Source organism: Sphaeramia orbicularis, chromosome 14, assembly GCF_902148855.1.
Source record: "Sphaeramia orbicularis chromosome 14, fSphaOr1.1, whole genome shotgun sequence".
NCBI classification, from domain to species: Eukaryota; Metazoa; Chordata; class Actinopteri; order Kurtiformes; family Apogonidae; genus Sphaeramia; species Sphaeramia orbicularis.
This window is the reverse complement of record NC_043970.1, coordinates 35,560,677-35,578,366: the sequence shown is the minus strand read 5'-3', so window position 1 is coordinate 35,578,366 and position 17,690 is coordinate 35,560,677. Positions and strand designations below refer to the sequence as shown.

The following is a 17,690-nucleotide window of genomic DNA, read 5'->3' as shown; positions in this document are numbered from 1 at the left end:
GAACAAACCCCAGTCTTCAGTTCGAAGGTCTAAGCTCAGTAAAACACCCACAACAGTATTGTGTGAAGAGGAGATCAAACCCAGCATTTCTGTCGCTTTTTGCCGGCACATACAGGAACAAGTGACAACACAAACAGGCATGAAAACAACGGCAAAAACATACAGCGATTGGACATAATTTCTTTCCCTGAATCAAATAAATGAGATTTGCCCGTTTTGTTCTAACAAAATGTCAGTGATCCTTCTGATTTTGTCTGAACTGCAGCAGAAGGTAAATTAGATTAGCAACAGGACTGTGAATCAACAAAAGGTTAATCACTCATAACATTCTGTATCATCTTCTGTTCACACCCAGTACAGCAGGCCTCATATATAAGAAAACGATATGTTCACATGTCTGGTTTTGGCACAGATGATATGCAAAGAGGTCATTGCAGCTGAATAAGCATCTGTATTGCTCATTTCTAAACCACAGTTGAACTTAGTACAGTAAATAACCTGACCTGAATAAAGTCGAGCAAATCTGGGAGAAAGCAGTCTATATTTAGAAAATAGCAACCCGTGTGTCAGAGAAAGAGAAATGTGAAAGGATCCTTTACTTAAAAGAGTGTGTGGCTTGGGCTTTGAGCTTGTCAGGTCTGACTGCAGTAATCAAACGCTATTACTGGGGACTGAGAGGAACTTATAGGAGGTGGTGGTGCTTGAGAGGCTCCGGTGCTACTGTAAAGGCTTATATGTGCGTGTGTTTTTTTGAAGTGTGGGGCTGAGGAGCGAGGAGAGACCTCAGTGCTCAGCTTGGGGCGTATAATCTATGGTTCATTTGCAGCTTTTCTCCCCAGTATGACAAGCCGTTTACAAGACGTAGCCTCTGCTGCTGACCCAGTTCTGAGTGGCTGCATCTCGCGACAAGGCCCTGCCTCCCCATCAGGCCCTGCTCCTCGTCTAACTGACGATAACACCACCACCCTCTGCCTCTGTGAACTGTGGGAAAAAAATAGGTCGCCCTGACCCACTTTTCTTCTTCTTTTTTTTTTCTCCCCTCCCTAAGATCGTGCAAGGAGTTCTGCAGAGCATGATCGAGGGAGACAGTAAAAGGGAGAGAGGGAAACAAAGGAAGAAAAGAATTATATATATAAAAAAAGCACAGAGTCAGAGATTTCTCTATGATGGGTCCTTGCATTTTGGCAATGCAGCCCCGTGTCCTTTGGAAGAGAAGCGACCCTTATCAGCTGGCTTGCTGTATGTTTGGCAAAAATCCTCCCACGCCTTAATACAACAACTGCACCCGAGGTTAAACGTCCATGTCCAGGCCTCACCAGTCCCCCCCCACCGCCAAATTTCTGTATCTCCTCTGCTGTGTGGCCATTATTATCTCATCTCTTACTCAGAATGTTAAATGGGACCCTCGGCCTTATTCAAATCCAGACGTATGCACTGCTTTTTACAGTCATTTAACACCCATGAAGGTATGACATGTCATCCAGCCAGAAAAATTATGAGTGTTTCTTGGCTGGGGGAGATATTACTGTGCTAGCTGAGCTGGGAGCTGCCCTAATGCCTGGTAGCATGACACTGGCCCCTCTGAATGCTTCTGTGTGGGTTAGGACAGCCCGTGATACATCTCAGATCACGCACGGGGTTCTCATGCAAACCCTTCCTTCATTAAGCTGCGATCGCTCATGCATTACCTCCATAATCCCTCCATACATTAACTATGGCTCTCCTCAACTGGCACATTCCTCTGACAACAGCTGAGAGTTTAATTCATTTATAAAACAGACAGTTTGTTCCATAGTTGGAGTACTATTTGAAGCCATTGTGAAACACCTAATCAACAAACACCTTTGACTACCAATTTAAATATTAATGCACCAGCCCAAAAATCATCACTCATCCCACACTGGTGCCTCGGTGTCGCTTAGCAACCTTTGTTTAGCTTCTGCTCAAGAGCTATTTTTGCAGAAGAAAGAGTGACATTTAATTATTACCTTTTAAAAACCTTTTACCTTTAAAGAGACTTGCTGAACTGAACAATTGTACCTCAAGTATAGCGTGCTACCTTCTTTCAATAAAAGTAGTAAGCCACTCATCACCCTGCGTTACAGTGATTTTACACCTCTCAGTTCTTCTGAAGCCCCACTGAGACTTGTTGCTGAATTCTACCTTTGCAGTGTTTCCTCTCAGTTTTCACAGGGCTTATCTACCATCTGTGGGGCTATGGAGGCTGACAGGTTTGAAACTGTTCAAAAGGGAACTATTTTAAGTTTCTTTACCTTGTTTTTGACCGTTATCCTCATTATATATAGAGAGAAAAAGCCGCCAACACTTACTCTATTTAATGAAAAGTGTGTTCATATGCATATCGCTTTTTGCATAAGTTTGCAGAAGACTTTGCTGCATCAGTGGGGCATTTTGAGGGTCCTTCCGCAAGACATTTTAACATTTTCCTATATAAACCATTGCTATTGGTAGGTCTGCACAAGTATATGAATCAACAGATGCTGTGCCATTACATCATCCCAAAAGGCAGCAATTTAAAAGGTAAAGATACTATGTAAACACATAAAATGAAAGTTTCTGTTCTTTTTTTTTTTAAGTTTGTTTGTTTCCTGTATTTTTATGGTAGTTTAAGTGTGTGTGTTTGACTTGAATGTGCATTTTCCTTCATATTTACAATATTGCCAACAATAGCCACCTTTTCAACAACTGTGCAGCCTGAATTATTGCCATATCTCTCTACAAAACTAGAGCAGATAATGAATAAACACCAAAAAGACTAAAGACTGGCTAAAGAGGTCCACTGAGTAACAATACTAACCATGAGAGAAAAGGCTGTTAAGTTAATTTTGATGCTTTCAGCATTGATTTTACATTCATTTGGTCTAAGTGGTGCTATGGGTGTTATTCTCAAGGAAAACTTTGCTTTTAGGAAAAGAGTTGCCACAACAAATTCTTCTCTAAACATTAGTGTGCCTTATGTTAGCACCCCAGTGCCACAGTTTGCCCATACAAGAACATTAGTCCCACCAGATGCTAGCGACTACATGTGTTTGCGTGTGTACTCATTTGCATCAGCCACAGTTTGACACTCTACTTTAAAAACCGGAGGAGGGCTGACCTGCCGCTAAACTCTCCCCAGCCCAGTGCTAAGCCTCTGCGTGCTAATGGTGACCTAGTGCACACAGACATGTTGGTGCCTCAGAGACGAGTCATGAAGCCCTCTGCTCCACTTTCCTCTGCTGCCAGACACGCTCGAAAATCTGCTGGAGCTACACTGTATCATACCTTATGTGTAAAAGTGGAATAAATATGACCAGAGAGGGAGGAAATAGCTGTTGAGAAAAGTAGCATAGGGTGTCAGGTCTCTTTATTCAGCGGGGGCTGGTGGAGGTTCTAGTTCCAGTTAAGGGGGTGGATGTAGGTCAAGCCCTGCCTCCTCATAAGCACCAAGGTCAACGCTGAATGGAAGGGAAGGTGGCTTAGAGAGAAAGAGGCCCTGGATAAACCACATTCGTCTGGCTCTTGTGCCAGCACCAGCCGTGTAAACACAGTTACACAAGCACACAGCTCCTCTGTGCTAACCCTAGGTGTGTGTATGTGAGAGTGGGTGTGTGTGCAAAAATAAAGATCACAAATGTTATACAAGCTCTGCTGTACCTTCCACCTTTACAACCTAAAGCAGGCCTAACATAGCTGATAATATTAACGTGGAAGCTAGCAATGTGCTGCACTGCTGCTCTCTTTGGATAACGCAATAAAGAAGAACATAACGTGCTGCACACTTTTAGTACCCCTCCGCCAAATATAGTGTAAGATTCTGTTGAAAGTTATTACCCTACAGGCCCTCTAGGTGACCTATTTTCATTAGGCTTCTGCCCCATGCCAAGATGCATCTACAGTATAAATTTGGTACAGATATCTCAATACATTCTTCAGATAATGCGATCATGTCATTGAAAGGACATGTCAACATCTGACCTTGGAAAAGTAGGTCAAGGTGACCTATTTTCAATAGGCTTCTGCTCCATGCCAAGATGCATCTGCAGTATAAATTTAGTGCAGATATCTCAATGGATTCTTCAGATAATGCAATTACGTCGTTGAATGGACAGACACAAACCTAACACATCTAAATGATACAATCTACAGGTTAATGTCTTCTTTGTGTGTTTCAAGTCAAATTTTTAGTCAAACAGGACAGATCTTTCCTAAAAATCAAGAAATGCTTATACGGTGTTAAAAACAAAAAGGGAAAGACCTGCACTAAAGGTGCTAAAAAAGAAGAAAAAAAAAGGTTTCAATACAAGTGTAAACAAAGTCTTAAAAGTGTAAATGAGCCTTATATAAAAGTTTAAGCACGGAAAACTAAACTAGATCCCACCAAAGGAGACAGAATTACACAGAGTTAAGCCCTTACTGCCTAAATGTATTTCTAATTATAGATAAAAAAAGTTGCTGGTGTTGTTGTTGTGACGCAGATCCAAAATTAAGTGGAGATTATTAATTTGAATATAGCATCTGCAATAACTATAATGTAAATTAGTGACATTAGGCATTTTTGTCAAAATAACAAAACTAGTTTTCCAATCTAAGGTATCTAGAATTGTACTGATGCTGCTACTGATCAGTTATTCCAATCAACAATCAAAACAACACATCAATGAACGGAAAATCAGTAGAATGTCATGAAATTAATAACACCAAAACAGGGCTTTGAAATTTATCCATGAACATCAGGGATTATAGATGTCTGGTAACATATTCAAATAATGTTGAGCAGCACCTCATTACAAAAGCAGTGGAATATTGAGGCAAATTTCTGACAAGGGGTTAAAATGCATTTTAAAGAGACGAGCGGATGAAAACATTTTCTGCGCTGTAGTATCAACTTGTCAAAAACTTGGCGAAAACTGAGTGTAATTTTTCAATTCTCAAACTGAAAATGCACAGAAGACAGCAATATTATGAAAAGTGTTTGACTCCTCTATAGAAAGTCTGGCGCTGAGATGGAGTGTGTTAATACAGTTTTAACAAAGTGGGCCGGGATCCTGATTTACTCAGCCATATGGTAAACATATCCAGGGGGCAGAAATGTTAACGTACTAGAATAAAAATACTCCGTAGCAGAGACAGAAGCATGCTCTAAAGTGAGACAGTGAGCCACCGAGGTTTAAGCATCGGGGCAGCTGTAGGCCGCCACTGAAGGCAACTGCAACAACACAAATCCAGCAGCCAGCTCACTCTGGACATGAATCACTTTGGACATGAAACGACCTTTTCCTGACATATGCTGGTATCAGTGATTGAGAATTGAGAAGATGACTAAACCTGTTTGGTTCGTCATTGCAGTGAAACAGAGTGGAACTTGTAGCCCGCCCTTCCCAAATTCAGAAAAGGGCAGGAGCAGCCGGATCGGCAAGGCTCTGTCTGACACGACCTCGACCCCGCCTGACCTGGGAGTGATTACCCAACTGAATGACAGCCCCTGTAGCTGCATGCTTGACTGTGACGAGAGCCTCCGCCCCCTCGCCCTCGTAGACATACAAGGTCAGGAGAGAGGATAGGGGGTGAGGCAGGGTGAAGGGTGTCACATGATTGGATCTCCTTCTGGAGAGTTACTTAAAAAGCCTTCTCAGCAATCAGGTCAAGGTCACACTCTAGTCCTAATGCCAAAGGAAAGAGAGAAGTCCGTGAATGTGGGAGTGTGTATGGGAGAGTGGACAAAAACAGGCGAGGGGGAGGGAGGGGGAGTTAACGGCAGACTCCTCTACATGTTCAGCAGTCCTGGGTCCTTGATAACTTGAAAACACAAGCTATGATTCTATTAGCTGTATTAATCTTCCTGCTTAGTGGACACTTTTATTCAAAGTCACTTACACGATTATCACTCTTGCACATCTCGTTCCATTTCTACAGCTGGATATTTACTGGAGGAATCCAGGTTAATTGCCTTTGCTCAAGGGCACAGGGTGAGCAGAGTATGAGCCAGCAATCTTCTGGTCACCAGTCCATTTTCCCTAAGTAATAGGTCATATGGCTGCCTCAAGTCATCAGTCCAGTGCTCTCCATCTCCTCTCAAATGGCCTCTCTAATACCGGGAGCCTTCTAACACAGTTATGAGAAAGCCATACTTCTCAACCACAGTCTTTCAGTCTATTTACCCGGCTTTGGTGAGGATGCACTGAATAACACCGCCTCACTAATGGATTTACAAGTGGGCCGGAGGTTCACAAAAGGACAGCATATTTCAGAAATTCAAGAGACCACTTTCAGTGAGAGAGGTGTCTGAGGTTATGCCAAACGTCCTCAGCCCTTACTTTGTAATGTGGGAGTGCTTTCATTTTTTAATTTAGAGATGTGCCACTAATTTGTCCATGATCTGTGAAGAAGTATTCATTGAAGCTTCACTGAGTCCTTTATGTGTTCAATGACAAATAGGGGTGAAGTAAATTCGAAATGTCAGAGCCATGATAACGTTAGAATGTGTGTCAGAAAACACTGAACTGAAATACTATTCTATAGGAACCACTAATCATCTGCCTTAGAATAACATGCAAAAAACTAAAGCCTTTCAGAGGGGATTCAGTGACATTCCTCTATTGCAGATCTTTCTGAACTCACATAGATTTGACTCTCCACGGCCACCCGCACAGGTCCCTTGTTGCCCAGCAACAATTCAGCTCATCACCAGGAGCCAAAAAGTTACACAATTACAGTTCAAGCCAAAAGAGGATTTGGGGTGTGCAGCACATAGCATCATTCAGCAAGTTATTTCCAACTACAAAGATGTGTGTCTGAGTGAATGAGAAAGAGGGGAAACCCCAGCTCTTCCATTTTCACCCATATTGGAAAGTAAAGCATTGTGAAAGTATGTTAGTGCGCACTGGCTTACACTGAAAATAACCCAAATATTGACAGTAGAATAGTGTACTCTGAACTCTGAAGTGTTGTTAAGCTAGTGGCACACAAGAGCAGCTCTCAGGTACAAAGTTTAATGATGCCTGAATTTCCCCGAACTTCACCCTTTTCGCAATGAAAATAAATCTCAGGGACACAACCTCGAAACATATACTGCATATGCATTCCCCTGCTCCCTCCCTCCCGCTGTCATCCTGTGCAATATATCCATCATTCATTCATAAATTCTGAAAACTCCTCTTTAGTTAATTGCCTGGGAAAATTTAATTTCAAACGAAAGCTTTTAAAAGAGAAAGATATAATTAAGTTGCAGGGATCTCTATGCCCCCTCCCTGTCCAACGGGGGGTGAGGGGACACGAGCCGTGAGCTGTGCAGCTCTGCACCGCACTGCTCCGTGTCAGGGAAGTCATACACCCATGTTTAAAGCAGAACGTTACATAAAGCCTCCCCCTCTGCACAGGCTTACTGCACCAGACGCTGTGTCCTTGCCTGGGCTGCTCAAGGTTCCCAAAAGGACAGGCTGCTAAGAAGTTGGGAAGGACGGGGCCCTGTGATAGCCTGCAAAGAGAGGGAGGGAGGTGGAGGGAAGGGGGGGGGGGGGCTGCTGCTGCCTGTGACAGCCTTGGACTTTGAATTCAGCGCCAGACAGGCTCATGCATCAATCCCTCAACTTACAAAGACAAGCCACTAACCTTGACGAGGCCAGGGACTCTTCAGGAATGAGTGGCATTTTCACTTAGCCCCAGCTTCTCCCCTGCACTCCTGCCACATAACCTGGTTAAAATAAGACGCAGCTGAAAAACAACCGACCTCACACTCTGGACTTTGTGGCTCACTGTTCTAGCCTTCAACCCCTTGGCTTCTTATACAGCTTCACGGACATATGCTAAAAACTATTGAATAGAATTTGGTTCAAAGATGCAGTAGCCTTGTCAGATGCCTGTCAGCAGCATTTGTGGAAGCGTGGAATGATGTAAGCTCGTTTAATCCACGATCCTTGAAATCAAGGCCTGTATTATCACAGACCTAAAGGTACAATATGTAACATTCATACATACTTGTGCGCTTATGTGTAGTTTGTGTTAGAGTCGGTGTTGTGCTCAGGGCAGATTGTTAATATTAGCAGACTCTGTTTTTATGCTAATAGTCACTGGTGCTGTATAAGAGAGCATAACAATACAGCAGTAAATAATAGTTTATTTTTATTACCAATTTTATTATTTTGTCAATAAATCACATGTTTAGTCAGGAAATCAGTGTTGTATCAGACATAATAAATGTAAAGATAACATCCTAAAATGTGTTTGATAACAGGGCTACAGTGTTGATCATTTGTCATTATCTGTCAGTCACTTTCTTGATCAATCAAATCAGTTGTTTGGATTTTAAAGTATGACATTATGGTGAAATATTCAACAAGATGTCCTCAGATGTCTTACTTGGTGTATGACCAAAACATAGAGTAAAGAAAGAAGCTGGGGTCAGAATATTTTGCCTTTTTTAAACAAACGGATTAATCGATCATTGAAATCAGATTTTTTCTGAGTTATCTATTGTACAGCCTGTTGCCATAAATGTATGAATGTTGCAACTGAGAAAATCTGGGCTGTGCTAATTTTTATCATATGTGATGATTTTTTCCACATATCAGTCAAGTGAAGTTTCTTGAAATGGTTGCATATTGTACCTTTAATTCCATACATCCTTGGCTTCAGCTATCAGCCGCCTCTAAAATTGTTTTCCTGTTTAAAAGAACACAGACGCTCCCCATCACATGTCCACATTAGCGCCTATCTATGAATGTCTGTCCTCATTCCGCTAGCTGCCCGCCCACTCTGTCACGCTGTGACATTGGCCTGTTTGTGGCAAAGCAGAGACCTTCCCCTCGTCTGACTGCAGCATCCTGGCAGCGCTCTCACCACAATGGTAGAGAAACCTTCCTACTGCACCTCTACAGCCTGGGGGCAGCAGCTCTGCTACAGGAGCAAGAGAGGAAAAGAGGGAGGTGGGGGGGGGGGGGGGGGGAGAGTCAGTTCCACTCGGCTCCTCTGCTGTGACCACACCAGCCTGGCCGGGGAAAGAAGTCAGCTCCTCTAACATCACCCAGGAGGTCTGCTTCTCCATGCTACATCTCCTCAGTCTTTACTTAACGTATCAGAGGAGAGGAGAGTGGAGGCAGTGTTGAGCCGGTGGCTCTGTTACCACAGTACAAGGTAGCTTGATGCGGTATCCTGCTCTGCCTCATTGATCGACACAGTTAGGCTCCACAGCTGTTGTTTTCAAAACAGGCTGATGCTTCACGTGGGTAACGCGTGTAATTTATTTGACCTGCAATATCTTTCTCTTTCGGTCTCCCTCCCATTCAGTGAGCAATTTCAGCAAAGTCTAAATAATTCACAGCAATTGCAATCAGCAGCGATCAATCGGTGGGGATAATTGAGGGGCCTGTCATTGCGCCAAGGCCAAGGTGAAGCATAAAGGCAGAGGGGCGGAGAGTTGGAGGTGAGGGTGAAGGGGAAGGAGGAGGTGGGTGGGGAGTCATTCAACAGATGAGCTCTCTGGCCAGCATAGCTCTCAGGGGTTGCAGAGGAGGCGTCCATCTTTCTTCCTCCTCACATTTCGTCATTCCAGCCTGCAACCAGGAGCGATGGCTGTAAAGACGCATTTAGCAGTTCCTGCCTTGTCATCAAAATGAGTCCCATTGACTTTGGTTGCCTTCTGTTCATGACAGAAGCACCAACAGGAGCTGGAGTGATTGTCTCTGAACAAGATAGTGCTGCTATTACCGAGAGCACTTACTGAAGCCCATCTTCAAAGCACTGCACAGTGGGAATACTCTGAAACTGCCCACACAATGATCTTAATTCAGAAAGCAGAACAAATCTAAATACTTTAGCCTCCTGTTTTCAGATGCGTTTTCATTACTTGAGTATTCGTTGTCTTTATGAATCAATACTCTGAGTAAATGTAAAAGCAGCGCAAGTTTCCAGATGCTCTTCTGTAAATTCGCTTGACTGATTTAAGATATGAATGGTAGTACTCCAGTATTAATTGTGTACTCATTTTTAATTCAGTTCTTTCTGGCATCAGTGGTGCTTCAGTCACCACATCCATCTGTGTGTGTTTACTCTTAAATTACTCACAACTTGACATTTCAAGCATTTAACTTCAGCAAATAACTTCATCAAATCTGTCTGAGACGTTCTCCAGTTCTGTTCAATAGGGTCGTGTTTTTGTCTACGTGATAATGTAGTCTGTGTGATACATGTGTGTGAAGCCAAATGTGAGACAAGAGGTGTGGATCAGCAGGCGAAGATGCCAACACTGTTCCAACTCTATAGTCTGATCACTTCAAACACTTCTATCATGTACAATTTACGACTTCTAACTTTTAGTCGATCTGTGAAATTTACGGCATCGAGCTGTAATTGTCGTAGTGCTCGTCTCTGTCCAGAGGTAGTATTGAGTTATTAGTAGAGGGTGTCTACTGAATAAACAAACAATAAAAAGAACAATAAAATGATTTGGCTTAATGCATGCTCCACACGAAGATTATAGAGCCCAAACAATTAGAGAAATGAGCCTGTGGCCCAAAGGTCTCTGGTCTGAATCCTCAGTCGGCCGACAAAGTGCAGGCCTGTAAGTAGATGAGAAATGCACTTCTATTCCTCAACATCTACTGTCAAAGTGCCCTTGAACAATGTTCGGTGGCCAACAACACAAGTTCTGGGCAGCTCCCAGGTCTATAATAAATCAAAAACTCTGCAGTAAATGCATGACACTTGTTCTGGTAGATTGCACATTAATTTGTTTTTTTGCCAACTACCTCAGCAATCAAAAAGCGTGATGCCACCCTCAATTTTGTCTCTTGCTATTGTGAGTGACAGATTGACAAACAGTGGGGTTTGAGTTGGCACAGTGGAAGTAGTTAGAGAGGCTGTTAGTAGAGATAAGTGCATGGCAGGTATTCCTTATTCCTGTATCTGTGAAGTCATTCTGTACAAAAAAACACACTATTACCTCAAATTACTTACATGAGAATAGACCGTCACTCTGTAGCAACAAGAAGCAGTGTGATCCCAAAGTTATTATTCATACTGTAGAGAAATATGTTATGTACGTTTGCCGAAATAACCGGAGAAGACACCTGCACGACCACAAACACAACAGCGTCAAAACATGCCACTTTCATACAGCAGTTGTTTTGATGGCACGCTGCCATATGAAAGGCAGCCAGTGGATAAGAGAGTAGAGTGCAGAGTCCAATCTTGTGACTGTTCAGCAGCCTTGACATCATTTGCATTTGGCTATTTGAATGTCCTCTGGTTCTGTTGCAGGCTAGTGCACATCACTCAACAGCAGCTCCCTGGACAATAGCAGATGGCTCAGTCAAATCAACTCCATCCAATACAGAGGATCCTTTGAGTTACAGCAGTCTGCCCAGACCATTCCAACAAAAGTACTTTGGAAGTGCAACTTTAAAGTTGGGCTATAAATGTGGAGGTTTTAGTTATCTATGGCAACAGAGGACACGTTGAACTACCTTGAACATCCTGTGTAAGTTCAGGTCAAATAATTAAGCAGCTTAAATGCTCAACAAAAGAAAGGCTAAAAGACAGACCCCTAGACACAGACGGTATTTAGAAGAAGCCGGCTTTAGGAAAGTTTGACTTTTCTCCACATCACTTGACGACTGAAGTTACAGTAGTTCAGTGAAATGCAGCGCCATAAGTGAACACTTTCTAGTTTTGCTCATATGATGACAAACAAACAGCCGAGGAGTTTTGTATTTTGCCCCATTAGAAGCCCAACGAGGATGTACTCTGTCCCCTTTCCCGTAACTCCCAGCAAACTTTATCCCCTGACCTTTGGCTCTCCAGTCCTGTGAAGTAGAAAGGCAGCGCAGGAAAAGGGAAAACCTCCACAAAGGCCAGTCAGAAGACTCCTCTGACAGTTACAGCAAAAAGCCTGTGAATCAAAGCAGATCTGACACCATGCCACGGTGACGTGACAGGCTGCAAGAGACCCACTGCATCCTGATCTGCAGACTCCAACTGGTCTCAGACAGGTTGATTTTTAGGAAAAGGTGTGGGTAAAAAGGCAAACCACAATAACCAAGGGTGAGGGTACAGATCATGGCTGTTTATAGTGCATTAAAACACCTATAACTGCGCTCACACATTTGTAATAGTGTTGTTGTGGGGAAATACTCAGACTTTCCTCACTGTATTGACTAAACCATTGTCTGGTGTCTTACAAAAAGCCAAAACTAACACTGTGAGGGGTGGCAGAGACTCAGTAATGACTAAAATCCACAAACTAATTCCACAGAAAAGCATGTGTCCTTCTTATTTGGCATCCATGAAACCCTTACTCATAAATGGAGCTCAACACTTATACGCTGTTATAACCAAGCCTTTAATTTGGTCAAAGTAAAACCGATTGGAGATCCCAAGAAGCAGCACTTGCCAATAGTGATTTACACAACAGTGCAACTGTGAAGTGGTTCCCATTGGTGGTGCTAAAAGTACTTAACAGGAGAATAGTGCTGGCCAGTGTTTTGACCCAGTGAGATGAACTGGGACATGAACTGAATCTCATGATATGGGCAGCCTTTCAGCTTGTCATGTTATGGGGAGGGAGTTAAGAGGGTGGTGTGCTATTGAATGAACCTATGGAGTAATACTATCCATTCAGTGTTCATATGACAGCAAAGCCACAGCAGCCGAAAATACACAGAGAAAAGGAGCAGGATGGTTGGGTTGGATTGAGCTGCGGCCGTGCGTTCATGACGACAAAACACACAGGAACGGACGTTATTTTACGCATATTCAATGTCTATACCTTGGGTGTTATTTGCTGGTCGTGTGGCAGCCGTGGAAATGTAGACGTCAGGTGAATCAGAAGGCTATGGCACCGTACACAACCGGGTTTATTCTCCACTTCTTTATGCAGCGTTTTCAGCGCTATATCCATATGCGCCTGTGCCGCCTCTCGACACAAACAGCCTTCCCTATCCTAGAAAAAACATACCCCATGAAAGCTGGTACAGACTAATCCTCGACACCGCGACCCGTATGCGCACCCGTGTATTTTTCACCCCCAGAGGTAATAATAGTCCAGTTATGACAGTGCGTAAATGTACAGCAGCAGAATCCCCTACCTGCGTTGTCCACCCCACGGTCAGCCGGACAGACGCATCGTTATTATTCGACAGGAGGAGGCAAATCCAATGAAAACGGTCGCATCTGTCTTGACACTTTTGGCAGGAAGCAAAAATGGCGGGGTAGGCTGTAAGAATAAAAAAATCATTTAGTCCAAAAAAAAAAAAAAAAAAAAAAAAAAAAAAAAAGAAAAAGAAAGAAAATTTTTTTAGAAATATCTGTTTTGTTTTGTTTTTTTTTTAACGCGTTGCGCCTGTGGCCGAGCCGAAGTGTGGAGCGTGTAGTCTGTGGGAAATGTTTATTCTCGGAGTCCCCTCGCTGTGGAGAAGTGAGCGGAGACAGTCACACTCCTCCTCCTCTGCCGCCGCTGACACCACCCTTAAAGGAACAAGGCTTCACTCTGCGCCCACAAAGCGCACTCCCACTCCACGCCACCGCGACGTGCAAAATACAACGCACATATGGCCAAAATGTCACGACCAACATGTTCCAACCGGCGTGACTTTACAATTTAAGGCCTGTTTTCAATCCTGAAGTAGAAACTGAAGACATCACACAGTTGTTTATGGTGTTTAATTATTCATAAAAAGAGGAAAATGAAGTAAAATACGCAACAAAACGCACCAGACATGGACTTAGTAAAAGTGGATATTGATAATCATTTGTGTAAATGTAAAATATTTTCAGTTTAACCCTGGGGTGTCAAACTCATTTTAGTTCAGGGGCCAGATTCAGCCAAATTTGATCTGCAGTGGGCTGAACCAGTGAAATAATAACATAATAATATCTAAATACACTTTAAAAAATGATTGTAGAATTAACACCAAAAAGTTGTAAAATTGCAACATAAAAAAACTGTAAGTGACAATACAATGCAAAGTTGTTTATTTGAAAAGATTTTTGTGTTAACGATTAAATCAAATATAGCTGTAGTTTTTACATGAAGAGTATGTGAACAAAACCAGATTTGTATGTAGAAATGACGTATTTCTATTGTTTTTAGAAAATAAAACTGTAAATTGAAAAACAATGTAGTGTTGTTTAAATTGCAAGACCATAATGTTGAAATAACGGCATATTTGCTTTTTTATATATATATATATATATCTAAAAAAGTTATTAAAAAAAAGTAAACATTTAACAATGTAACATTTTAAATTTGTAAATTAATGGGTTGGTAGAGTTGGTAGAGTGGCTCGTCCAATAACCAAAGGGTTGGTGGTTCGAATTCTGGCTCCGCCTGTCCATATGTCAAAGTTTACATGGAAGACACTGAACCCTAAATTGCTCCCAGTTGGACCTGGTGGTTTTGGAAAGTGCTTTGGACACCATGAAGGTGTAGAAAATGTGCTAAATAAGTGCAGTCCATCTACCATTTAAATCCAATGTTAAATCTACATGTTTAAAATGTTAAATCTACATGTTACTCCGTAAATGTTTACAGTTGGATGTGTTTTTTACAGTATTGTTCTGGAAATCACAGCTGCCACTTTTTTCCATAAAAACAACAGGAATTTTTTTTACAGTGTAATGTCCACTCCAAACTTTTCTCTGTTTTAGAGTGAAAAAATTTAATTTACATTATGAAAAGGTTTATATCTACAAACTATCCTTTCAAAAGATGTGAATAACATGAACAAACTGAAAAAATAAGTGTAATTTTAACAATATTCTGCCTCAGTTTATTATTTCCACATGTACAACATAACTTACAGTGGATCTACAAACACACAAAACATTTAATAACAGACAGAATCTTGTTAAAATTGTACTTACTCCTCTTAAAACAGTTCAGGTTGTTCATATTTGTTCGGGTTATTCATATTTTTTTTGCAAAATTATTCTTTGTTTTAGTGCAAATACATGAAAGTATTTACATTTACAAAGAGAAACATTTGAAGTTTTCATTATTTCTATATTATTATGATAGTATTTTACTGGTCTGACCCACTTGAGATTGAATTAGTCAGAATGTGGAACCTGAACTAAAAGGATTGTTTATATCTTCAGTGTGATTTTTGCATTCCACAAATTCATCCCAGGGGCCGGACTGGACCCTTTGTCGGGCCGGATTTGGCCCCCGGGCGCATGTTTGACACCTGTGGTTTAACCCTTTGAGACCTAGAACTATTTTTGTAGCAACTTCCAAATGATGTTTATCACCATTTATTACAGTATTATTTCTGTTTTTCATGTGAAAATCAGGTATTTTTTGCTATATTTAATGCACTGATCATGCAGGTGTTCATAAAAGCTCAATTAATTTGAAGATTATTATATAAAACCAGAAAAATCTCAAGTAAATGTGACTTTTTCAGCAAAATATGTCATTATCTCAACATAAAAACAAGTGTCTACAACTGCTGTAATTTGTCTGGTACTTTACCCTTATTTAATTCACTGATCATGTGTTAATTAAATCTCACAGTAAACTCAAAGGTTATTATATCAGAATCAAAAAACTGAAGAAAAAGTGATGTTTTCGGCAAAATAAGAGTGTCTTCAGCCACTGTCATTAATCAAACTGTATGCGTTTTACTGGTGAATCAATGTTACAGAAGATGATGGTGTTTCTACTTTCATGAAGCCTCTGAACATCCAATAAAGGCACATCTGATGCTGCTGAAAAGCTGAGAAACTGAATTTTATTGGAATTATTGACGTGCATTGACAGGATTAGTAGTTCAACAGTTATTAAATATTTTAGATCTTTTGGTCACTGGAGGGTGTTTAGGTCTTTGAGCCTTAAAGTCTGAGTTTGAGTGAATTAAAGTATCTATAAAAGCCAAAAAACTAGAATATGACATAAATAAAGTTGTAAAAGACTAAATAAGATCCACACATACATATGTGTTTTGATTAAATATTGTGAAATCCAGTGTATACTATGAGCATAATCTAATTCAACAGGATGAAAATGACAAAATATTTTATTTGTGGTTAAAATACTTACAAACAGTAAAGAATATGATTATAAATCTAGAAGCAGAGCCTTTAAAACTATTATTTTTGCTCAGCATCAAAAATATATTTGAATAAAATTAAGTAACATAACATGCTGCACACTTTTAACACCCCTCAGCCAAATATAGTATAAGATTCTGTTGAAAGTTACTGGCCTACAGGCCCTATAGGTGACCTATTTTCAATAGGCTTCTGCTCCATGCCAAGATACATCCACAGTATAAATGTGGTGCAGATATCTCAACGCATTCTTCAGATAATGCGATTACGTCGTTGAATGGACAGACAGACAGATGGACGGACAGACGACAAAATGATTTTACAATACCCCTTCAGTCAGAAGTTGAGCAAGGGGTAAAAAAACACTAAGAAAAAGCAGAATTTTAATATATCTGTTTTATATTCATTAAATAATTGTAATCTTACAAAAAATTAACCTAAAGTCTCTTTAAACCTAAAAGCTATTTTATATAGTCCTATAACAATTAATTATTTGGAGCATTTGACAATTTTAGTAATATGTCAGCACAACATGAACAGAGGGGTAAAAACAGCAAAACAAGTTTAAACTGAGAATGTGAACAAAATAAACCCAAATGGTCTAAGAAAAATGATTATCATACAAATTATAATGGTCACAACAATGATAATTATAGTTTTATTCTGCACATCACAAACTTTATGGTGTAAAGCAGAAAATATTTAACATAAATCAGTCCATGGTTAACAACTCTGTGCCTTGTCAGTATGTTGTGTTTGATTATTTTCACTGTCAGTTAATAAGACGATTATTTTCTTGACGATCTGATTAATTGTTTGGTTCATAAAATGCCAGAAAAAAAAAAATCCAAGATGGTGTCGTAAAATGTCCTGTTTGATCAGCAACTCAAACATATTAAGTTTACTGTCATAATTTTGTTAATAAAATAGAAACTATTCAAGTTTATGGAGGTGAAATAGGATAATTTTTCCTGACTCAACCCAATGAATCAACTACTTATTAATTAAAGAGTTGATAGTTAATTGTTTTCAGTCAAATATCAAAAAATCTGGAGTTAAAAACTGTGAATATACATAATTCTACTCCCTCAAAACAAAAGGCAGTTAATAAAATGGCCTTTCAGTTGAATGAAGAATTAAATAAGAAGTGGCCAAACAACCTTTTAGTCAGCATCTCTAAACAAATCATTAGGTCCGTCCTGGCTGAGGTCCAAAATATGAGTGTTAAAAGAATATATCTGCCACAGCACTGAGATTTACTACATGCCTGAGCTCACACTGACCAAGTACAGAAAATGAACAACATAACTGCCATCGAGGTGCCCTTGAACACGGCTCTGAAACAGCTCCCAGGTGTGAACACGTGTCACCAAAGTGTGAAGGGGGGTGTCATTCACCAACAGCAGATGTGCTCAGCAAAGTTTGTCATGTTTTATAAGTCGTCATGTATGAGAAATACTTCAGACACAAGACAATTGTTTGCGTGATTTCAAGTGTGAAACTCTTGGTTTTCAGGGGATTAGGTGCTGCTGGGTCAGGCATTTTCTGTGAAATCCAGTGGTGAATGGTAGTGGAGTCTGTTATTCATCAGTAAATATATAAAATAGCATAATTTTGGACTACAGCTGGGCAATGTATCCAAG

The 17,690-nt window shown here is 40.7% G+C and overlaps 1 protein-coding gene across 2 annotated transcripts in view; it reads right to left on the bottom strand.

Moving 5' to 3' along the window:
* Positions 1-13,459, bottom strand: part of nrip1b (nuclear receptor interacting protein 1b) — a 38,229-nt gene extending 24,770 nt beyond the window's left edge. Inside the window, exons 1-2 of one of the 2 annotated variants that reach the window (XM_030154839.1) lie at positions 13,083-13,459; positions 12,764-12,937 (exon numbers count right to left, since the gene is read on the bottom strand). The gene's annotated coding sequence lies outside the window, so the exon portion shown is untranslated. The remainder of the gene's footprint in view (positions 1-12,763; positions 12,938-13,082) is intronic. The other variant, XM_030154838.1, reaches the window with a different exon arrangement.
* Between the last annotated feature and the right edge of the window lie 4,231 nt (positions 13,460-17,690).